Raw genomic sequence first — 25566 nt, 5'->3', positions numbered from 1 at the left:
ATTGACTGTTTCAGTGTGGTACCACATTACTACCTGAACCAATCCAGAGAAAGCCCAGGGTCTGGCCAACAAGTATGCGAAAAATGCGAAAGTACGAGCCAGATGAGGGCAAATACCAGACCTAACCCAGACATAACCGGCGTTATCCTCTAAAATATTAATCGCAACCAGGTTTAATTGACTGTTTCAGTGTGGTCCCACATTACTAAATGGTTCAAGCCAGGAAAAGGCCAGGTACTGGCCAACAAGTATGCGAAATATGCGAAAGTACGAGCCAGATCAGGGCAAATACCAGACCTAACCGAGACATAACCGGCGTTATCCTCTAAAATATTAATCCGAACCAGCTTTTATTGACTGTTTCAGTGTGGTACCACATTACTACCTGAACCAAACCAGAGAAAGCCCAGGGTCTGGCCAACAAGTATGCGAAAAATGCGAAAGTACGAGCCAGATGAGGGCAAATACCAGACCTAACCCAGGCATAAATGGCGTTAACCTCTAAAATATTAATCGCAACCAGGTTTCATTGACTCTTTCGGTGTGGTACCACATTACTACCTGATCCAAACCAGAAACGACTCAGGATCTGGTCAACAAGTATACGAAAAATGCGACAATATGAGCCAAATGGTTGCAAACACCAGAACTAACCCAGACATAACCGGCGTTATCCTATAAAATATTAATCCGAACCAGCTTCTATTGACTGTTTCGGTGTGGTACCGCATTAGTACGTGATACAAACCACAAAAATCCAAGATCTGGCCAACAAGTATGCGAAAAATGCGAAAGTATGTGCTAGATGATGGCTAATACCAGACCTAACCCAGGAATAACCGGTGTTCTCCACTAAAATATTAATCGGAACCAGCTTTTATTGACTGTTTCAGTGTTGTACTACATTACTACGCGATCCAAACCAGAAAAAGCCAAGGATCTGGCCAACAAGTATGCGAAAAATGCGAAAGTATTGGCAAGATGATTGCAAATACCAGAACAAACCCAGACATAACTAGCGTTATTCTCTAAAATAATATTCGGAACCAGCTTCTATTGACTGTTTCGGTGTGGTACCGCATTAGTACGTGACACAAACCAGAAAATGGCCAGGATCTGTCCAACAAGTATGCGAAAAATGCAAAAGTACGAGCCAAATGATGGCAAATACCAGACCTAACCCAGACATAACCGGCGTTATCCTGTAAAATATTAATCGCAACAAGGTTTAATTGACTGTTTCAGTGTGGTACCGCATTACTACGTGGTCCGAGCCAGAAAAAGGCCAGGATCTGGCCAACAAGTATGCGAAAAATGCGAAGGTACGAGCCAGATGAGGGCAAATACCAGACCTAACCCAGACATAACCGGCGTTATCCTCTAAAATATTAATCGCAACCAGGTTTAATTGACTCTTTCGGTGTGGAACCTCATTACTACGGGTTCCAAGCCAGAAAAAACCCTGGATCTGGCCAACAAATATGCGAAACACGCGAAAGTATGGGCCAGATGATTGCAAATACCAGAACTAGCCCAGACATAACTAGCGTTATCCGCTAAAGTACTATTCGGAACCAGCTTCTATTGACTGTTTCAGTGTGGTACCACATTACTACGTGATCCAAACCAGAGAATGCCCAGGATCTGGCCATCAAGTATGCGAAAAATACGAAATCACGAGCCAGATGAGGGCAAATACCAGACCTAACCCAGACATAACCGGCGTTATCCTCTAAAATATTAATCGCAACCAGGTTTAATTGACTCTTTCGGTGTGGAACCTCATTACTACGGGTTCCAAGCCAGAAAAAACCCTGGATCTGGCCAACAAATATGCGAAACACGCGAAAGTATGGGCCAGATGATTGCAAATACCAGGCCTATCCCAGACATAACCGGCGTTCTCCACTAAAATATTAATCGCAACCAGGTTTAATTGACTGTTTCAGTGTGGTACCACATTACTACGTGGTCCAAGCCAGAAAAAACCCAGGATCTGGCCAACAAATATGCGAAACACGCGAAAGTATGGGCCAGATGATTGCAAATACCAGAACTAACCCAGACATAACTAACGTTACTCTCTAAAATACTATTCGGAACCAGCTTCTATTGACTGTTTCAGTGTGGTACCACATTACTACGTGATCCAAACCAGAAAAAGCCCTGGATCTGTCCATCAAGTATGTGAAAAATACGAAATCACGAGCCAGATGAGGGCAAATCCCAGGCCCAACCGAGACATAACCGGCGTTAGCCTCTAAAATATTAATCGCAACCAGGTTTAATTGACTGTCTCGGTGTGGAACCGCATTACTACGTGATACAAACCAGAATAAGGCCAGGATCTGGCCAACAAGTATGCAAAAAATGCGAAAGTACGAGCCAGATGAGGGCAAATACCAGGCCTAACCCAGACATAACCGGCGTTCTCCACTAAAATATTAATCGCAACCAGATTTAATTGACTGTCTCGGTGTGGCCCCACATTACTACGTGATCCAAGCTAGAAAAAGCCCAGGGTCCGGCCAACAAGTATGCGAAAAATGCGAAAGTACGAACCAGATGAGGGCAAATACCAGACCTAACCCAGACATAACCGGCGTTATCCTCTAAAACATTAATCAAACCAGGTTTAACTGACTGTTTCAGTGTGGTCTCACATTACTACTTGGTCCAAGCCAGAAAAAGGCCAGGATCTGGCCAACAAGTATGAGAAAAATGCGAAAGTACGAGACAGATGAGGGCAAATCCCATACCTAACCGAGACATATCCGGGGTTATCATCTAAAATATTAATCGGTACCAGCTTTCATTGACTGCTTCAGTGTGGTACCGCATTACTACGTGATCCAAGCCACAAAACCCAAGATCTACACAGCAAGTATGCGAAAAATGCGAAAGTATGTGCTAGATGATGGCAAATAGCAGACCTAACCCAGGAATAACCGGTGTTCTCCACTAAAATATTAATCGGAACCAGCTTTTATTGACTGTTTCAGTGTGGTACAACATTACTACGTGATTCAAGCCAGAAAAAACCCAGGATCTGCCCAACAAGTATGCGAAAAATGCGAAAGTACGAGCCAGATGAGGGCAAATACCAGTCCTAACCCAGACATAACCGGCGTTATCCACTAAAGTATTAATCGCAACCAGGTTTAAGTGACTCTTTCGGTGTGGAACCTCATTACTACGGGTTCCAAGCCAGAAAAAACCCTGGATCTGGCCAACAAATATGCGAAACACGCGAAAGTATGGGCCAGATGATTGCAAATACCAGAACTAACCCAGACATAACTAGCGTTATCCGCTAAGGTACTATTCGGAACCAGCTTCTATTGACTGTTTCGGTGTGGTACCACATTACTACGTGATCCAAACCAGAGAATGCCCAGGATCTGGCCATCAAGTATGCGAAAAATACGAAATCACGAGCCAGATGAGGGCAAATCCCAAGCCCAACCGAAACATAACCAGCGTTACCCTCCAAAATATTAATCGCAACCAGGTTTAATTGACTGTTTCGGTGTGGAACCACATGGCGACGAGATCCAAACCACAAAAATCCAAGATCTGGCCAACAAGTATGCGAAAAATGCGAAAGTATGTGCTAGATGATGGCTAATACCAGAACAAACCCAGACATAACTAGCGTTATTCTCTAAAATAATATTCGGAACCAGCTTCTATTGACTGTTTCGGTGTGGTACCGCATTAGTACGTGACACAAACCAGAAAAAGGCCAGGATCTGTCCAACAAGTATGCGAAAAATGCGAAAGTACGAGCCAAATGTGGGCAAATACCAGACCTAACCTAGACATAACCGGCGTTATCCTGTAAAATATTAATCGCAACAAGGTTTAATTGACTGTTTCAGTGTGGTCCCACATTACTAAATGGTCCAAGCCAGGAAAAGGCCAGGTACTGGCCAACAAGTATGCGAAAAATGCGAAAGTACGAGCCAGATAAGGGAAAATCCTAGACCTAACCGAGAGATAACCGGCGTTATCCTCTAAAATATTAATCCGAACCAGCTTTTATTGACTGTTTCAGTGTGGTACCACATTACTACCTGAACCAAACCAGAGAAAGCCCAGGGTCTGGCCAACAAGTATGCGAAAAATGCGAAAGTACGAGATGAGGGCAAATCCCATACCTAACCGAGACATAACCGGCGCTATCCTCTAAAATATTAATCGCAACCAGGTTTAATTGACTGTTTCGGTGTGGTACCGCATTACTACGTGATACAAACCAGAAAAAGGCCAGGATCTGGCCAACAAGTATGCGAAAAATGAGAAAGTACGAGCCAGATGAGGCCAAATACCAGGCCTAACCCAGACATAACCGGCGTTCTCCACTAAAATATTAATCGCAACAAGGTTTAATTGACTGTTTCAGTGTGGTACCACATTACTACGTGATCCAAACCAGAAGAAGCCCTGGATCTGGCCAACAAGTATGCGAAAAATGCGAAAGTACGAGCCAGATGTGGGCAAATCCCAGACCTAACCGAGACATAACCGGCGTTATCCTCTAAAATATTAATCGCAACCAGGTCTAATAGACTGTTTTGGTGTGGTACCGCACTACTACGTGATCCAAGCCATAAAAAGACCAGGATCTGGCCAAGAAGTATGTGAAAAATGCGAAAGTACGAGCCAGATGAAGGCAAATCCCAGACCTAACCGAGACATAACCGGCGTTATCCCCTAAAGTATTAATCGGAACCAGGCTTTATTTAGTATTTCGGTGTGGTACCACATTACTACCTGATCCAAACCAGAAACGACTCAGGATCTGGTCAACAAGTATACGAAAAATGCGACAATATGAGCCAAATGGTTGCAAACACCAGAACTAGCCCACACATAACCGGCGTTATCCTATAAAATATTGACGGATTCCAGGTTGAATTGACTATTTCAGTGTACCACCACATTGATTCGTGATCCTAAGCAGAAAAGAACCCAGGATATGGTAGACAGGTATGCGAAAAATGCGTAAGTACGAGCCAGATGAGGGAGAATCCCAGACCTAACCGAGACATAACCAGCGTTATCCTCTAAAATACTATTCGGAACCAGCTTCTATTGGCTGTTTCAGTGTGGTACCACATTACTACGTGGTCCAAGCCAGAAAAAGGCCAGGATCTGGCCAGCAAGTATGAGAAAAATGCGAAAGTACGAGACAGATGAGGGCAAATCCCATACCTAACCGAGACATAACCGGGGTTATCCTCTAAAATATTAATCGGAACCAGCTTTCATTGACTGCTTCAGTGTGGTACCGCATTACTACGTGATCCAAGCCACAAAAAACCCAAGATCTGGACAGCAAGTATGCGAAAAATGCGAAAGTATGTGCATGATGATGGCAAATAGCAGACCTAACCCAGGAATAACCGGTGTTCTCCACTAAAATATTAATCGGAACCAGCTTTTATTGACTGTTTCAGTGTGGTACAACATCACTACGTGATCCAAGCCAGAAAAAACCCAGGATCTGCCCAACAAGTATGCGAAAAATGCGAAAGTACGAGCCAGATGAAGGAAAATACCAGATCTAACCCGGACATAATCGGCGTTATCCTCTAAAACATTAATCGCAACCAGGTTTAATTGACTGTCTCGGTGTGGTACCGCATTACTACGTGATACAAACCAGAAAAAGGTCAGGATCTGGCCAACAAGTATGCGAAAAATGCGAAAGTACGAACCAGATGAGGGCAAATACCAGACCTAACCCAGACATAACCGGCGTTATCCTCTAAAATATTAATCGCAACCAGGATTAATTGACTGTTTCAGTGTGGTACCACATTACTACGTGGTCCAAGCCAGGAAAAGCCAGGATCTGGCCAACAACTATGCGAAAAATGCGAAAGTACCAGGCAGATGAGGGCAAATACCAGAACTATCCCAGACATAACCAGCGTTATCCTCTAAAATACTATTCGGGACCAGCTTCTATTGACTGTTTCAGTGTGGTGCCACTTTACTACGTGATCCAAACGAGAAAAAGCCCAGTATCTGGCCGGCAAGTATGCGAAAAATACGAAATAACGAGCGAGATGAGGGCAAATCCCAGACATAACCAAGAAATAACCAAGACATAACCGGCGTTATCCTCTAAAATATTAATCGCAACCAGGTTTAATTGACTGTTGCGGCGTGGCACCGCGTTACTTCGTGATCCAAACCAGAAAAAGGCCAGGATCTGGCCAACAAGTATGCGAAAAATGCGAAAGTACGAGCCAGATGAGGGCAAATACCAGACCTAACCCAGACATAGCCGGCGTTATCCTCTAAAATACTAATCGGGACCAGCTTTCATTGACTGTTTCAGTGTGGTACCACAATACTACGTGATCCAAGCCAGAAAATGCCCAGGGTCTGGCCAACAAGTATGCAAAAAATGCGAAAGTATGTGTTAGGTGATGGCAAATACCAGACCTAACCCAGACATAACCAGCGTTATCCTCTAAAATACTATTCGGAACCAGCTTCTATTGACTGTTTCAGTGTGGTACCACATTACTACATGATCCAAGCCAGAAAAAACCCAAGATCTGGACAACAAGTATGCGAAAAATGCGAAAGTATGTGCTAGATGGTGGCAAATAGCAGACCTAACCCAGGAATAACCGGTGTTCTCCACTAAAATATTAATCGGAACCAGCTTTTATTGACTGTTTCAGTGTGGTACAACATTACTACGTGATCCAAGCCATAAAATGCCCGGGGTCTGGCCAACAAGTATGCGAAAAATGCGAAAGTACGAGCCAGATGAGGGCAAATACCAGACCTAACCCAGACATAACCGGCGTTATCCTCTAAAATATTAATCGGAACCAGCTTTCATTGACTGTTTCAGTGTGGTAGCACAATACTACGTGATCCAAACCAGAAAAAGCCCAGGGTCTGGCCAACAAGTATGCGAAAAATGCGAAAGTACGAGCCAGATGAGGGCAAATCCCAGACCTAACCCTGACATAACTGGCGTTATCCTCTAAATTATTAATCGCAACCAGGATTAACTGACTGTTGCGACGTGGTACCGCGTTGCATCGTGATCCAAACCAGATAAAGGCCAGGACCTGGCCAACAAGTATGCGAAAAATGCGAAAGTACGAGCCAGATGAGGGCAAATACCAGAACTAACCCAGACATAACCAGCCTTATCCTCTAAAATACTAATCGGAACCAGGATTAATTGACTGTTTCAGTGTGGTATCACACTACTACGTGATCCCAACCAGAAAAAGGCCAGGATCTGGCCAACAAGTATGCAAAAAATACGAACGTACGAGCCAGATGAGGGCAAATACCAGACCTAACCCAGACATAACCGGCGTTATCCTCTAAAATATTAATCGCAACCAGGTTTAATAGACTGTTTCGGTGTGGTACCGCATTACTACGTGACACAAACCAGAAAAAGGCCAGGATCTGTCCATCAAGTATGCGAAAAATCCGAAAGTACGAGACACATGAGGGCAAATCCCATACCTTACCGAGACATAACCGGGGATATCCTCTAAAATATTAATCGCAACGAGGTTTAATTGACTGTTTCGGTGTGGTACCGCATTACTACGTGATACAAACCAGAAACAGGCCAGGATCTGGTTAACAAGTATGCGAAAAATGCGAAAGTACGAGCCAGATGAGGGCAAATACCAGAACTAACCCAGACATAACCAGCGTTATCCTCTAAAATACTAATCGAAACCAGCTTTTATTGACTGCTTCAGTGTGGTACCACAATACTACGTGATCCAAGCCAGAAGAAGGCCAGGATCTGGCCAACAAGTATGCGAAAAATGCGAAAGTATGGGCCAGATGATTGCAAATACCAGAACTAACTCAGACATAACTAGCGTTATTCCCTAAAATACTATTCGGAACCAGCTTCTATTGACTGTTTCGGTGTGGTACCGCATTAGTACGTGACACAAACCAGAAAAAGGCCAGGTTCTGTCCAACAAGTATGCGAAAAATGCGAAAGTACGAGCCAGATGAGGGCAAATACCAGACCTAACCCAGACATAACCGGCGTTATCCTGTCAAATATTAATCGCAACAAGGTTTAATTGACTGTTTCAGTGTGGTCCCACATTACTACTTGGTCCAAGCCAGAAAAAGGCCAGGATCTGTCCAACAAGTATGCGAAAAATGCGAAAGTACGAGCCAGATGAGGGCAAATCCCAGACCTAACCCTGACATAACTGGCGTTTTCCTCTAAATTATTAATCGCAACCAGGATTAACTGACTGTTGCGACGTGGTACCGCGTTGCTTCGTGATCCAAACCAGAAAAAGGCCAGGACCTGGCCAACAAGTATGCGAAAAATGCGAAAGTACGAGCCAGATGAGGGCAAATACCAGAACTAACCCAGACATAACCAGCCTTATCCTCTAAAATACTAATCGGAACCAGGATTAATTGACTGTTTCAGTGTGGTATCACACTACTACGTGATCCCAACCAGAAAAAGGCCAGGATCTGGCCAACAAGTATGCAAAAAATACGAACGTACGAGCCAGATGAGGGCAAATACCGGACCAAACCCAGACATAACCGGCATTATCCTCTAAAACATTAATCGGAACCAGCTTTCATTGACTGTTTCAGTGTGGTACCACATTACTACGTGATCCAAACCACAAAAAACCCAAGATCTTTCCAGCAAGTATGCGAAAAATGCGAAAGAATGTGCTAGATGATGGCAAATACCAGACCTAACCCAGGCATAACCGGTGTTCTCCACTAAAATATTAATCGGAACCAGGTTTAATTGACTCTTTCGGTGTGGAACTTCATTACTACGTGATCGAAACCAGAAGAAGGCCAGGATCTGGCCAACAAGTATGCGAAAAATGCGAAAGTATGGGCCAGATGATTGCAAATACCAGAACTAACCCAGACATAACTAGCGTTATTCCCTAAAATACTATTCGGAACCAGCTTCTATTGACTGTTTCGGTGTGGTACCGCATTAGTACGTGACACAAACCAGAAAAAGGCCAGGTTCTGTCCAACAAGTATGCGAAAAATGCGAAAGTACGAGCCAGATGAGGGCAAATACCAGACCTAACCCAGACATAACCGGCGTTATCCTCTAAAATATTAATCGCAACCAGGTTTAATAGACTGTTTCGGTGTGGTACCGCATTACTACTTGGTCCAAGCCAGAAAAAGGCCAGGATCTGTCCAACAAGTATGCGAAAAATGCGAAAGTACGAGCCAGATGAAGGCAAATACCAGACCTAACCCAGACATAACCGGCGTTATCGGCTAAAATATTAATCGCAACCAGGTTTAATAAACTGTTTCGGTGTGGTACCGCATTAGTACGTGACACAAACCAGAAAAAGGCCAGGTTCTGTCCAACAAGTATGCGAAAAATGCGAAAGTACGAGCCAGATGAGGGCAAATACCAGACCTAACCCAGACGTAACCGGCGTTATCCTATCAAATATTAATCGCAACAAGGTTTAATTGACTGTTTCAGTGTGGTCCCACATTACTACTTGGTCCAAGCCAGAAAAAGGCCAGGATCTGTCCAACAAGTATGCGAAAAATGCGAAAGTACGAGCCAGATGAAGGCAAATACCAGACCTAACCCAGACATAACCGGCGTTATCCTCTAAAATATTAATCGCAACCAGGTTTAATAGACTGTTTCGGTGTGGTACCGCATTACTACGTGACACAAACCAGAAAAAGGCCAGGATCTATCCATCAAGAATGCGAAAAATCCGAAAGTACGAGACACATGAGGGCAAATCCCATACCTTACCGAGACATAACCGGGGATATCCTCTAAAATATTAATCGCAACCAGGTTTAATTGACTGTTTCGGTGTGGCACCGCATTACTACGTGATACAAACCAGAAACAGGCCAGGATCAGGTTAACAAGTATGCGAAAAATGCGAAAGTACGAGCCAGATGAGGGCAAATACCAGAACTAACCCAGACATAACCAGCGTTATCCTCTAAAATACTAATCGAAACCAGCTTTTATTGACTGTTTCAGTGTGGTACCACAATACTACGTGATCCAAGCCAGAAAATGCCCAGGGTCTGGCCAACAAGTATGCAAAAAATGCGAAAGTATGTGTTAGGTGATGGCAAATACCAGACCTAACTCAGACATAACCAGCGTTATCCTCTAAAATACTATTCGGAACCAGCTTCTATTGACTGTTTCAGTGTGGTACCACATTACTACATGATCCAAGCCAGAAAAAACCCAAGATCTGGACAACAAGTATGCGAAAAATGCGAAAGTATGTGCTAGATGGTGGCAAATAGCAGACCTAACCCAGGAATAACCGGTGTTCTCCACTAAAATATTAATCGGAACCAGCTTTTATTGACTGTTTCAGTGTGGTACAACATTACTACTTGGTCCAAGCCAGAAAAAGGCCAGGATCTGTCCAACAAGTATGCGAAAAATGCGAAAGTACGAGCCAGATGAAGGCAAATACCAGACCTAACCCAGACATAACCGGCGTTATCGGCTAAAATATTAATCGCAACCAGGTTTAATAAACTGTTTCGGTGTGGTACCGCATTACTACGTGACACAAACCAGAAAAAGGCCAGGATCTGTCCATCAAGTATGCGAAAAATCCGAAAGTACGAGACACATGAGGGCAAATCCCATACCTTACCGAGACATAACCGGGGATACCCTCTAAAATATTAATCGCAACCAGGTTTAATTGACTGTTTCGGTGTGGTACCGCATTACTACGTGATACAAACCAGAAACAGGCCAGGATCTGGTTAACAAGTATGCGAAAAATGCGAAAGTACGAGCCAGATGAGGGCAAATACCAGAACTAACCCAGACATAACCAGCGTTATCCTCTAAAATACTAATCGAAACCAGCTTTTATTGACTGTTTCAGTGTGGTACCACAATACTACGTGATCCAAGCCAGAAGAAGGCCAGGATCTGGCCAACAAGTATGCGAAAAATGCGAAAGTATGGGCCAGATGATTGCAAATACCAGAACTAACCCAGACATAACTAGCGTTATTCCCTAAAATACTATTCGGAACCAGCTTCTATTGACTGTTTCGGTGTGGTACCGCATTAGTACGTGACACAAACCAGAAAAAGGCCAGGTTCTGTCCAACGAGTATGCGAAAAATGCGAAAGTACGAGCCAGATGAGGGCAAATACCAGACCTAACCCAGACATAACCGGCGTTATCCTGTCAAATATTAATCGCAACAAGGTTTAATTGACTGTTTCAGTGTGGTCCCACATTACTACTTGGTCCAAGCCAGAAAAAGGCCAGGATCTGTCCAACAAGTATGCGAAAAATGCGAAAGTACGAGCCAGATGAGGGCAAATACCAGACCTAACCCAGACATAACCGGCGTTATCCTCTAAAATATTAATCGCAACCAGGATTAATTGACTGTTTCAGTGTGGTATCACAATACTACGTGATCCAAACCAGAAAAAGCCCAGGGTCTGGCCAACAAGTATGCGAAAAATGCGAAAGTACGAGCCAGATGAGGGCAAATCCCAGACCTAACCCTGACATAACTGGCGTTTTCCTCTAAATTATTAATCGCAACCAGGATTAACTGACTGTTGCGACGTGGTACCGCGTTGCTTCGTGATCCAAACCAGAAAAAGGCCAGGACCTGGCCAACAAGTATGCAAAAAATACGAACGTACGAGCCAGATGAGGGCAAATACCGGACCAAACCCAGACATAACCGGCATTATCCTCTAAAACATTAATCGGAACCAGCTTTCATTGACTGTTTCAGTGTGGTACCACATTACTACGTGATCCAAACCACAAAAAACCCAAGATCTTTCCAGCAAGTATGCGAAAAATGCGAAAGAATGTGCTAGATGATGGCAAATACCAGACCTAACCCAGGCATAACCGGTGTTCTCCACTAAAATATTAATCGGAACCAGGTTTAATTGACTCTTTCGGTGTGGAATTTCATTACTACGTGATCGAAACCAAAAGAAGGCCAGGATCTGGCCAACAAGTATGCGAAAAATGCGAAAGTATGGGCCAGATGATTGCAAATACCAGAACTAACCCAGACATAACTAGCGTTATTCCCTAAAATACTATTCGGAACCAGCTTCTATTGACTGTTTCGGTGTGGTACCGCATTAGTACGTGACACAAACCAGAAAAAGGCCAGGTTCTGTCCAACAAGTATGCGAAAAATGCGAAAGTACGAGCCAGATGAGGGCAAATACCAGACCTAACCCAGACATAACCGGCGTTATCCTGTCAAATATTAATCGCAACAAGGTTTAATTGACTGTTTCAGTGTGGTCCCACATTACTACATGGTCCAAGCCAGAAAAAGGCCAGGATCTGTCCAACAAGTATGCGAAAAATGCGAAAGTACGAGCCAGATGAAGGCAAATACCAGACCTAACCCAGACATAACCGGCGTTATCCTCTAAAATATTAATCGCAACCAGGTTTAATAGACTGTTTCGGTGTGGTACCGCATTACTACGTGACACAAACCAGAAAAAGGCCAGGATCTGTCCATCAAGAATGCGAAAAATCCGAAAGTACGAGACACATGAGGGCAAATCCCATACCTTACCGAGACATAACCGGGGATATCCTCTAAAATATTAATCGCAACCAGGTTTAATTGACTGTTTCGGTGTGGTACCGCATTACTACGTGATACAAACCAGAAACAGGCCAGGATCAGGTTAACAAGTATGCGAAAAATGCGAAAGTACGAGCCAGATGAGGGCAAATACCAGAACTAACCCAGACATAACCAGCGTTATCCTCTAAAATACTAATCGAAACCAGCTTTTATTGACTGTTTCAGTGTGGTACCACAATACTACGTGATCCAAGCCAGAAAATGCCCAGGGTCTGGCCAACAAGTATGCAAAAAATGCGAAAGTATGTGTTAGGTGATGGCAAATACCAGACCTAACTCAGACATAACCAGCGTTATCCTCTAAAATACTATTCGGAACCAGCTTCTATTGACTGTTTCAGTGTGGTACCACATTACTACATGATCCAAGCCAGAAAAAACCCAAGATCTGGACAACAAGTATGCGAAAAATGCGAAAGTATGTGCTAGATGGTGGCAAATAGCAGACCTAACCCAGGAATAACCGGTGTTCTCCACTAAAATATTAATCGGAACCAGCTTTTATTGACTGTTTCAGTGTGGTACAACATTACTACGTGATCCAAGCCATAAAATGCCCGGGGTCTGGCCGACAAGTATGCGAAAAATGCGAAAGTACGAGCCAGATGAGGGCAAATACCAGACCTAACCCAGACATAACCGGCGTTATCCTCTAAAATCTTAATCGCAACCAGGATTAATTGACTGTTTCAGTGTGGTATCACAATACTACGTGATCCAAACCAGAAAAAGCCCAGGGTCTGGCCAACAAGTATGCGAAAAATGCGAAAGTACGAGCCAGATGAGGGCAAATCCCAGACCTAACCCTGACATAACTGGCGTTTTCCTCTAAATTATTAATCGCAACCAGGATTAACTGACTGTTGCGACGTGGTACCGCGTTGCTTCGTGATCCAAACCAGAAAAAGGCCAGGACCTGGCCAACAAGTATGCGAAAAATGTGAAAGTACGAGCCAGATGAGGGCAAATACCAGAACTAACCCAGACATAACCAGCCTTATCCTCTAAAATACTAATCGGAACCAGGATTAATTGACTGTTTCAGTGTGGTATCACATTACTACGTGATCCCAACCAGAAAAAGGCTAGGATCTGGCCAACAAGTATGCAAAAAATACGAACGTACGAGCCAGATGAGGGCAAATACCGGACCAAACCCAGACATAACCGGCATTATCCTCTAAAACATTAATCGGAACCAGCTTTCATTGACTGTTTCAGTGTGGCACCACATTACTACGTTATCCAAACCACAAAAAACCCAAGATCTTTCCAGCAAGTATGCGAAAAATGCGAAAGAATGTGCTAGATGATGGCAAATACCAGACCTAACCCAGGCATAACCGGTGTTCTCCACTAAAATATTAATCGGAACCAGGTTTAATTGACTCTTTCGGTGTGGAACTTCATTACTACGTGATCGAAACCAGAAGAAGGCCAGGATCTGGCCAACAAGTATGCGAAAAATGCGAAAGTATGGGCCAGATGATTGCAAATACCAGAACTAACCCAGACATAACTAGCGTTATTCCCTAAAATACTATTCGGAACCAGCTTCTATTGACTGTTTCGGTGTGGTACCGCATTAGTACGTGACACAAACCAGAAAAAGGCCAGGTTCTGTCCAACAAGTATGCGAAAAATGCGAAAGTACGAGCCAGATGAGGGCAAATACCAGACCTAACCCAGACATAACCGGCGTTATCCTCTAAAATATTAATCGCAACCAGGTTTAATAGACTGTTTCGGTGTGGTACCGCATTACTACCTGGTCCAAGCCAGAAAAAGGCCAGGATCTGTCCAACAAGTATGCGAAAAATGCGAAAGTACGAGCCAGATGAAGGCAAATACCAGACCTAACCCAGACATAACCGGCGTTATCGGCTAAAATATTAATCGCAACCAGGTTTAATAAACTGTTTCGGTGTGGTACCGCATTAGTACGTGACACAAACCAGAAAAAGGCCAGGTTCTGTCCAACAAGTATGCGAAAAATGCGAAAGTACGAGCCAGATGAGGGCAAATACCAGACCTAACCCAGACATAACCGGCGTTATCCTATCAAATATTAATCGCAACAAGGTTTAATTGACTGTTTCAGTGTGGTCCCACATTACTACTTGGTCCAAGCCAGAAAAAGGCCAGGATCTGTCCAACAAGTATGCGAAAAATGCGAAAGTACGAGCCAGATGAAGGCAAATACCAGACCTAACCCAGACATAACCGGCGTTATCCTCTAAAATATTAATCGCAACCAGGTTTAATAGACTGTTTCGGTGTGGTACCGCATTACTACGTGACACAAACCAGAAAAAGGCCAGGATCTGTCCATCAAGAATGCGAAAAATCCGAAAGTACGAGAAACATGAGGGTAAATCCCATACCTTACCGAGACATAACCGGGGATATCCTCTAAAATATTAATCGCAACCAGGTTTAATTGACTGTTTCGGTGTGGTACCGCATTACTACGTGATACAAACCAGAAACAGGCCAGGATCAGGTTAACAAGTATGCGAAAAATGCGAAAGTACGAGCCAGATGAGGGCAAATACCAGAACTAACCCAGACATAACCAGCGTTATCCTCTAAAATACTAATCGAAACCAGCTTTTATTGACTGTTTCAGTGTGGTACCACAATACTACGTGATCCAAGCCAGAAAATGCCCAGGGTCTGGCCAACAAGTATGCAAAAAATGCGAAAGTATGTGTTAGGTGATGGCAAATACCAGACCTAACTCAGACATAACCAGCGTTATCCTCTAAAATACTATTCGGAACCAGCTTCTATTGACTGTTTCAGTGTGGTACCACATTACTACATGATCCAAGCCAGAAAAAACCCAAGATCTGGACAACAAGTATGCGAAAAATGCGAAAGTATGTGCTAGATGGTGGCAAATAGCAGACCTAACCCAGGAATAACCGGTGTTCTCCACTAAAATATTAATCGGAACCAGCTTTTATTGACTGTTTCAGTGTGGTACAACATTACTACTTGGTCCAAGCCAGAAAAAGGCCAGGATCTGTCCAACAAGTATGCGAAAAATGCGAAAGTACGAGCCAGATGAAGGCAAATACCAGACCTAACCCAGACATAACCGGCGTTATCGGCTAAAATATTAATCGCAACCAGGTTTAATAAACTGTTTCGGTGTGGTACCGCATTACTACGTGACAAAAACCAGAAAAAGGCCAGGATCTGTCCATCAAGTATGCGAAAAATCCGAAAGTACGAGACACATGAGGGCAAATCCCATACCTTACCGAGACATAACCGGGGATATCCTCTAAAATATTAATCGCAACCAGGTTTAATTGACTGTTTCGGTGTGGTACCGCATTACTACGTGATACAAACCAGAAACAGGCCAGGATCTGGTTAACAAGTATGCGAAAAATGCGAAAGTACGAGCCAGATGAGGGCAAATACCAGAACTAACCCAGACATAACCAGCCTCATCCTCTAAAATACTAATCGGAACCAGCTTTCATTGACTGTTTCGGTGTGGTACCGCATTACTACGTGATCCAAACCAGAAAAAGGCCAGGATCCGGCCAACGAGTATGCGAAAAACGCGAAAGTACGAGCCAGATGAGGGCAAATACCAGAACTAACCCAGAAAACCAGCCTTATCCACTAAAATACTAATCGGAACCAGGATTAATTGACTGTTTCAGTGTGGTACCACATTACTACGTGGTCCAAGCCAGAAAAAGGCCAGGAGCTCGACAACAAGTATGCGAAAAATGCGAAAGTACGAGCCAGATGATGGCAAATCCCAGAACTTACCCAGACATAACCGGTGTTCTCCACTAAAATATTAATCGGAAGCAGCTTTTGTTGACTGTTTCAATGTGGTACCACATTACTACGTGAGCCACACCAGAAAAAGCCAAGGGTCTGGCCAAAAAGTATGCGAAAAATGCGAAAGTACGAGCCAGATGAGGGCAAATACCAGACCTAACCCAGGCATAACCGGCGTTATCCTCTAAAATGTTAATCGCAACCAGGTTTAATAGACTGTTTCAGTGTGGTAACTCATTACTACGTGGTCCAAGCCAGAAAAAGGCCAGGATCTGGCAAACCAGTAGGCGAAAAATGCGAATGTACGAGACAGATGAGGGCAAATCCCATACCTAACCGAGACATAACCGGGGTTATCCTCTAAAATATTAATCGGAACCAGCTTTCATTGACAGTTTCAGTGTGGTACCACATTACTACGTGGTCCAAGCCAGAAAAAGGCCAGGATATGGCCAACAAGTATGCGAAAAATGCGAAAGTACGAGCCAGATGAGGGCAAGTACCAGACCTAACACAGACATAACCGGTGTTCTCCACTAAAATATTAATCGCAACAAGGTTTAATTGACTGTTTCAGTGTGGTACCACATTACTACGTGGTCCAAGCCAGAAAAAGGCCAGGAGCTCGACAACAAGTATGCGAAAAATGCGAAAGTACGAGCCAGATGAGGGCAAATCCCAGAACTTACCCAGACATAACCGGCGTTATCCTCTATAATACTAATCGGAACCAGCTTTCATTGACTGTTTCGGTGTGGTACCGCATTACTACGTGATCCAAACCAGAAAAAGGCCAGGATCCGGCCAACAAGTATGCGAAAAATGCGAAAGTACGAGACAGATGATGGCAAATACCAGAACTAACCCAGAGAACCAGCCTTATCCTCTAAAATACTAATGGGAACCAGGATTAATTGACTGTTTCAGTGTGGAACCTCATTACTACGGGTTCCAAGCCAGAAGAAACCCTGGATCTGGCCAACAAATATGCGAAACACGCGAAAGTATGGGCCAGATGATTGCAAATACCAGAACTAACCCAGACATAACTAGCGTTATCCGCTAAAGTACTATTCGGAACCTGCTTCTATTGACTGTTTCAGTGTGGTACCACCTTACTACGTGATCCAAACCAGAGAATGCCCAGGATCTGGCCAACAGGTATGCGAAAAATACGCAATCACGAGCCAGATGAGGGCAAATCCCAGACCCAACCGAGACATAACCGGCGTTATCCTCTAAAATATTAATCGCAACCAGGTTTAATTGACTCTTTCGGTGTGGAACCTCATTACTACGGGTTCCAAGCCAGAAAAAACCCTGGATCTGGCCAACAAATATGCGAAACACGCGAAAGTATGGGCCAGATGATTGCAAATACCAGGCCTATCCCAGACATAACCGGCGTTCTCCACTAAAATATTAATCGCAACCAGGTTTAATTGACTGTTTCAGTGTGGTACCACATTACTACGTGGTCCAAGCCAGAAAAAACCCAGGATCTGGCCAACAAATATGCGAAACACGCGAAAGTATGGGCCAGATGATTGCAAATACCAGAACTAACCCAGACATAACTAACGTTACTCTCTAAAATACTATTCGGAACCAGCTTCTATTGACTGTTTCAGTGTGGTACCACATTACTACGTGATCCAAACCAGAAAAAGCCCTGGATCTGTCCATCAAGTATGTGAAAAATACGAAATCACGAGCCAGATGAGGGCAAATCCCAGGCCCAACCGAGACATAACCGGCGTTAGCCTCTAAAATATTAATCGCAACCAGGTTTAATTGACTGTCTCGGTGTGGAACCGCATTACTACGTGATACAAACCAGAATAAGGCCAGGATCTGGCCAACAAGTATGCAAAAAATGCGAAAGTACGAGCCAGATGAGGGCAAATACCAGGCCTAACCCAGACATAACCGGCGTTCTCCACTAAAATATTAATCGCAACCAGATTTAATTGACTGTCTCGGTGTGGCCCCACATTACTACGTGATCCAAGCTAGAAAAAGCCCAGGGTCCGGCCAACAAGTATGCGAAAAATGCGAAAGTACGAACCAGATGAGGGCAAATACCAGACCTAACCCAGACATAACCGGCGTTATCCTCTAAAACATTAATCAAACCAGGTTTAACTGACTGTTTCAGTGTGGTCTCACATTACTACTTGGTCCAAGCCAGAAAAAGGCCAGGATCTGGCCAACAAGTATGAGAAAAATGCGAAAGTACGAGACAGATGAGGGCAAATCCCATACCTAACCGAGACATATCCGGGGTTATCATCTAAAATATTAATCGGTACCAGCTTTCATTGACTGCTTCAGTGTGGTACCGCATTACTACGTGATCCAAGCCACAAAAAACCCAAGATCTACACAGCAAGTATGCGAAAAATGCGAAAGTATGTGCTAGATGATGGCAAATAGCAGACCTAACCCAGGAATAACCGGTGTTCTCCACTAAAATATTAATCGGAACCAGCTTTTATTGACTGTTTCAGTGTGGTACAACATTACTACGTGATTCAAGCCAGAAAAAACCCAGGATCTGCCCAACAAGTATGCGAAAAATGCGAAAGTACGAGCCAGATGAGGGCAAATACCAGTCCTAACCCAGACATAACCGGCGTTATCCACTAAAGTATTAATCGCAACCAGGTTTAAGTGACTCTTTCGGTGTGGAACCTCATTACTACGGGTTCCAAGCCAGAAAAAACCCTGGATCTGGCCAACAAATATGCGAAACACGCGAAAGTATGGGCCAGATGATTGCAAATACCAGAACTAACCCAGACATAACTAGCGTTATCCGCTAAGGTACTATTCGGAACCAGCTTCTATTGACTGTTTCAGTGTGGTACCACATTACTACGTGATCCAAACCAGAGAATGCCCAGGATCTGGCCATCAAGTATGCGAAAAATACGAAATCACGAGCCAGATGAGGGCAAATCCCAGGCCCAACCGAAACATAACCAGCGTTACCCTCCAAAATATTAATCGCAACCAGGTTTAATTGACTGTTTCGGTGTGGAACCACATGGCGACGAGATCCAAACCACAAAAATCCAAGATCTGGCCAACAAGTATGCGAAAAATGCGAAAGTATGTGCTAGATGATGGCTAATACCAGAACAAACCCAGACATAACTAGCGTTATTCTCTAAAATAATATTCGGAACCAGCTTCTATTGACTGTTTCGGTGTGGTACCGCATTAGTACGTGACACAAACCAGAAAAAGGCCAGGATCTGTCCAACAAGTATGCGAAAAATGCGAAAGTACGAGCCAAATGTGGGCAAATACCAGACCTAACCTAGACATAACCGGCGTTATCCTGTAAAATATTAATCGCAACAAGGTTTAATTGACTGTTTCAGTGTGGTCCCACATTACTAAATGGTCCAAGCCAGGAAAAGGCCAGGTACTGGCCAACAAGTATGCGAAAAATGCGAAAGTACGAGCCAGATAAGGGAAAATCCTAGACCTAACCGAGAGATAACCGGCGTTATCCTCTAAAATATTAATCCGAACCAGCTTTTATTGACTGTTTCAGTGTGGTACAACATTACTACCTGAACCAAACCAGAGAAAGCCCAGGGTCTGGCCAACAAGTATGCGAAAAATGCGAAAGTACGAGATGAGGGCAAATCCCATACCTAACCGAGACATAACCGGCGCTATCCTCTAAAATATTAATCGCAACCAGGTTTAATTGACTGTTTCGGTGTGGTACCGCATTACTACGTGATACAAACCAGAAAAAGGCCAGGATCTGGCCAACAAGTATGCGAAAAATGAGAAAGTACGAGCCAGATGAGGCCAAATACCAGGCCTAACCCAGACATAACCGGCGTTCTCCACTAAAATATTAATCGCAACAAGGTTTAATTGACTGTTTCAGTGTGGTACCACATTACTACGTGATCCAAACCAGAAGAAGCCCTGGATCTGGCCAACAAGTATGCGAAAAATGCGAAAGTACGAGCCAGATGTGGGCAAATCCCAGACCTAACCGAGACATAACCGGCGTTATCCTCTAAAATATTAATCGCAACCAGGTCTAATAGACTGTTTTGGTGTGGTACCGCACTACTACGTGATCCAAGCCATAAAAAGACCAGGATCTGGCCAAGAAGTATGTGAAAAATGCGAAAGTACGAGCCAGATGAAGGCAAATCCCAGACCTAACCGAGACATAACCGGCGTTATCCCCTAAAGTATTAATCGGAACCAGGCTTTATTTAGTATTTCGGTGTGGTACCACATTACTACCTGATCCAAACCAGAAACGACTCAGGATCTGGTCAACAAGTATACGAAAAATGCGACAATATGAGCCAAATGGTTGCAAACACCAGAACTAGCCCACACATAACCGGCGTTATCCTATAAAATATTGACGGATTCCAGGTTGAATTGACTATTTCAGTGTACCACCACATTGATTCGTGATCCTAAGCAGAAAAGAACCCAGGATATGGTAGACAGGTATGCGAAAAATGCGTAAGTACGAGCCAGATGAGGGAGAATCCCAGACCTAACCGAGACATAACCAGCGTTATCCTCTAAAATACTATTCGGAACCAGCTTCTATTGGCTGTTTCAGTGTGGTACCACATTAGTACGTGGTCCAAGCCAGAAAAAGGCCAGGATCTGGCCAGCAAGTATGAGAAAAATGCGAAAGTACGAGACAGATGAGGGCAAATCCCATACCTAACCGAGACATAACCGGGGTTATCCTCTAAAATATTAATCGGAACCAGCTTTCATTGACTGCTTCAGTGTGGTACCGCATTACTACGTGATCCAAGCCACAAAAAACCCAAGATCTGGACAGCAAGTATGCGAAAAATGCGAAAGTATGTGCATGATGATGGCAAATAGCAGACCTAACCCAGGAATAACCGGTGTTCTCCACTAAAATATTAATCGGAACCAGCTTTTATTGACTGTTTCAGTGTGGTACAACATTACTACGTGATCCAAGCCAGAAAAAACCCAGGATCTGCCCAACAAGTATGCGAAAAATGCGAAAGTACGAGCCAGATGAAGGAAAATACCAGACCTAACCCGGACATAATCGGCGTTATCCTCTAAAACATTAATCGCAACCAGGTTTAATTGACTGTCTCGGTGTGGTACCGCATTACTACGTGATACAAACCAGAAAAAGGTCAGGATCTGGCCAACAAGTATGCGAAAAATGCGAAAGTACGAACCAGATGAGGGCAAATACCAGACCTAACCCAGACATAACCGGCGTTATCCTCTAAAATATTAATCGCAACCAGGATTAATTGACTGTTTCAGTGTGGTACCACATTACTACGTGGTCCAAGCCAGGAAAAGCCAGGATCTGGCCAACAACTATGCGAAAAATGCGAAAGTACCAGGCAGATGAGGGCAAATACCAGAACTATCCCAGACATAACCAGCGTTATCCTCTAAAATACTATTCGGGACCAGCTTCTATTGACTGTTTCAGTGTGGTGCCACTTTACTACGTGATCCAAACGAGATAAAGCCCAGTATCTGGCCGGCAAGTATGCGAAAAATACGAAATAACGAGCGAGATGAGGGCAAATCCCAGACATAACCAAGAAATAACCAAGACATAACCGGCGTTATCCTCTAAAATATTAATCGCAACCAGGTTTAATTGACTGTTGCGGCGTGGTACCGCGTTACTTCGTGATCCAAACCAGAAAAAGGCCAGGATCTGGCCAACAAGTATGCGAAAAATGCGAAAGTACGAGCCAGATGAGGGCAAATACCAGACCTAACCCAGACATAGCCGGCGTTATCCTCTAAAATACTAATCGGGACCAGCTTTCATTGACTGTTTCAGTGTGGTACCACAATACTACGTGATCCAAGCCAGAAAATGCCCAGGGTCTGGCCAACAAGTATGCAAAAAATGCGAAAGTATGTGTTAGGTGATGGCAAATACCAGACCTAACCCAGACATAACCAGCGTTATCCTCTAAAATACTATTCGGAACCAGCTTCTATTGACTGTTTCAGTGTGGTACCACATTACTACATGATCCAAGCCAGAAAAAACCCAAGATCTGGACAACAAGTATGCGAAAAATGCGAAAGTATGTGCTAGATGGTGGCAAATAGCAGACCTAACCCAGGAATAACCGGTGTTCTCCACTAAAATATTAATCGGAACCAGCTTTTATTGACTGTTTCAGTGTGGTACAACATTACTACGTGATCCAAGCCATAAAATGCCCGGGGTCTGGCCAACAAGTATGCGAAAAATGCGAAAGTACGAGCCAGATGAGGGCAAATACCAGACCTAACCCAGACATAACCGGCGTTATCCTCTAAAATATTAATCGGAACCAGCTTTCATTGACTGTTTCAGTGTGGTAGCACAATACTACGTGATCCAAACCAGAAAAAGCCCAGGGTCTGGCCAACAAGTATGCGAAAAATGCGAAAGTACGAGCCAGATGAGGGCAAATCCCAGACCTAACCCTGACATAACTGGCGTTATCCTCTAAATTATTAATCGCAACCAGGATTAACTGACTGTTGCGACGTGGTACCGCGTTGCATCGTGATCCAAACCAGATAAAGGCCAGGACCTGGCCAACAAGTATGCGAAAAATGCGAAAGTACGAGCCAGATGAGGGCAAATACCAGAACTAACCCAGACATAACCAGCCTTATCCTCTAAAATACTAATCGGAACCAGGATTAATTGACTGTTTCAGTGTGGTATCACACTACTACGTGATCCCAACCAGAAAAAGGCCAGGATCTGGCCAACAAGTATGCAAAAAATACGAACGTACGAGCCAGATGAGGGCAAATACCAGACCTAACCCAGACATAACCGGCGTTATCCTCTAAAATATTAATCGCAACCAGGTTTAATAGACTGTTTCGGTGTGGTACCGCATTACTACGTGACACAAACCAGAAAAAGGCCAGGATCTGTCCATCAAGTATGCGAAAAATCCGAAAGTACGAGACACATGAGGGCAAATCCCATACCTTACCGAGACATAACCGGGGATATCCTCTAAAATATTAATCGCAACGAGGTTTAATTGACTGTTTCGGTGTGGTACCGCATTACTACGTGATACAAACCAGAAACAGGCCAGGATCTGGTTAACAAGTATGCGAAAAATGCGAAAGTACGAGCCAGATGGGGGCAAATACCAGAACTAACCCAGACATAACCAGCGTTATCCTCTAAAATACTAATCGAAACCAGCTTTTATTGACTGCTTCAGTGTGGTACCACAATACTACGTGATCCAAGCCAGAAGAAGGCCAGGATCTGGCCAACAAGTATGCGAAAAATGCGAAAGTATGGGCCAGATGATTGCAAATACCAGAACTAACCCAGACATAACTAGCGTTATTCCCTAAAATACTATTCGGAACCAGCTTCTATTGACTGTTTCGGTGTGGTACCGCATTAGTACGTGACACAAACCAGAAAAAGGCCAGGTTCTGTCCAACAAGTATGCGAAAAATGCGAAAGTACGAGCCAGATGAGGGCAAATACCAGACCTAACCCAGACATAACCGGCGTTATCCTGTCAAATATTAATCGCAACAAGGTTCAATTGACTGTTTCAGTGTGGTCCCACATTACTACTTGGTCCAAGCCAGAAAAAGGCCAGGATCTGTCCAACAAGTATGCGAAAAATGCGAAAGTACGAGCCAGATGAGGGCAAATCCCAGACCTAACCCTGACATAACTGGCGTTTTCCTCTAAATTATTAATCGCAACCAGGATTAACTGACTGTTGCGACGTGGTACCGCGTTGCTTCGTGATCCAAACCAGAAAAAGGCCAGGACCTGGCCAACAAGTATGCGAAAAATGCGAAAGTACGAGCCAGATGAGGGCAAATACCAGAACTAACCCAGACATAACCAGCCTTATCCTCTAAAATACTAATCGGAACCAGGATTAATTGACTGTTTCAGTGTGGTATCACACTACTACGTGATCCCAACCAGAAAAAGGCCAGGATCTGGCCAACAAGTATGCAAAAAATACGAACGTACGAGCCAGATGAGGGCAAATACCGGACCAAACCCAGACATAACCGGCATTATCCTCTAAAACATTAATCGGAACCAGCTTTCATTGACTGTTTCAGTGTGGTACCACATTACTACGTGATCCAAACCACAAAAAACCCAAGATCTTTCCAGCAAGTATGCGAAAAATGCGAAAGAATGTGCTAGATGATGGCAAATACCAGACCTAACCCAGGCATAACCGGTGTTCTCCACTAAAATATTAATCGGAACCAGGTTTAATTGACTCTTTCGGTGTGGAACTTCATTACTACGTGATCGAAACCAGAAGAAGGCCAGGATCTGGCCAACAAGTATGCGAAAAATGCGAAAGTATGGGCCAGATGATTGCAAATACCAGAACTAACCCAGACATAACTAGCGTTATTCCCTAAAATACTATTCGGAACCAGCTTCTATTGACTGTTTCGGTGTGGTACCGCATTAGTACGTGACACAAACCAGAAAAAGGCCAGGTTCTGTCCAACAAGTATGCGAAAAATGCGAAAGTACGAGCCAGATGAGGGCAAATACCAGACCTAACCCAGACATAACCGGCGTTATCCTGTCAAATATTAATCGCAACAAGGTTTAATTGACTGTTTCAGTGTGGTCCCACATTACTACTTGGTCCAAGCCAGAAAAAGGCCAGGATCTGTCCAACAAGTATGCGAAAAATGCGAAAGTACGAGCCAGATGAAGGCAAATACCAGACCTAACCCAGACATAACCGGCGTTATCCTCTAAAATATTAATCGCAACCAGGTTTAATAGACTGTTTCGGTGTGGTACCGCATTACTACGTGACACAAACCAGAAAAAGGCCAGGATCTGTCCATCAAGAATGCGAAAAATGCGAAAGTACGAGCCAGATGAGGGCAAATACCAGACCTAACCCAGACATAACCGGCGTTATCCTGTCAAATATTAATCGCAACAAGGTTTAATTGACTGTTTCAGTGTGGTCCCACATTACTACTTGGTCCAAG

Source organism: Colletes latitarsis, chromosome 4 (assembly GCF_051014445.1).
Source record: "Colletes latitarsis isolate SP2378_abdomen chromosome 4, iyColLati1, whole genome shotgun sequence".
Taxonomy (NCBI): Eukaryota; Metazoa; Arthropoda; class Insecta; order Hymenoptera; family Colletidae; genus Colletes; species Colletes latitarsis.
This window is presented reverse-complemented; position numbering follows the sequence as displayed.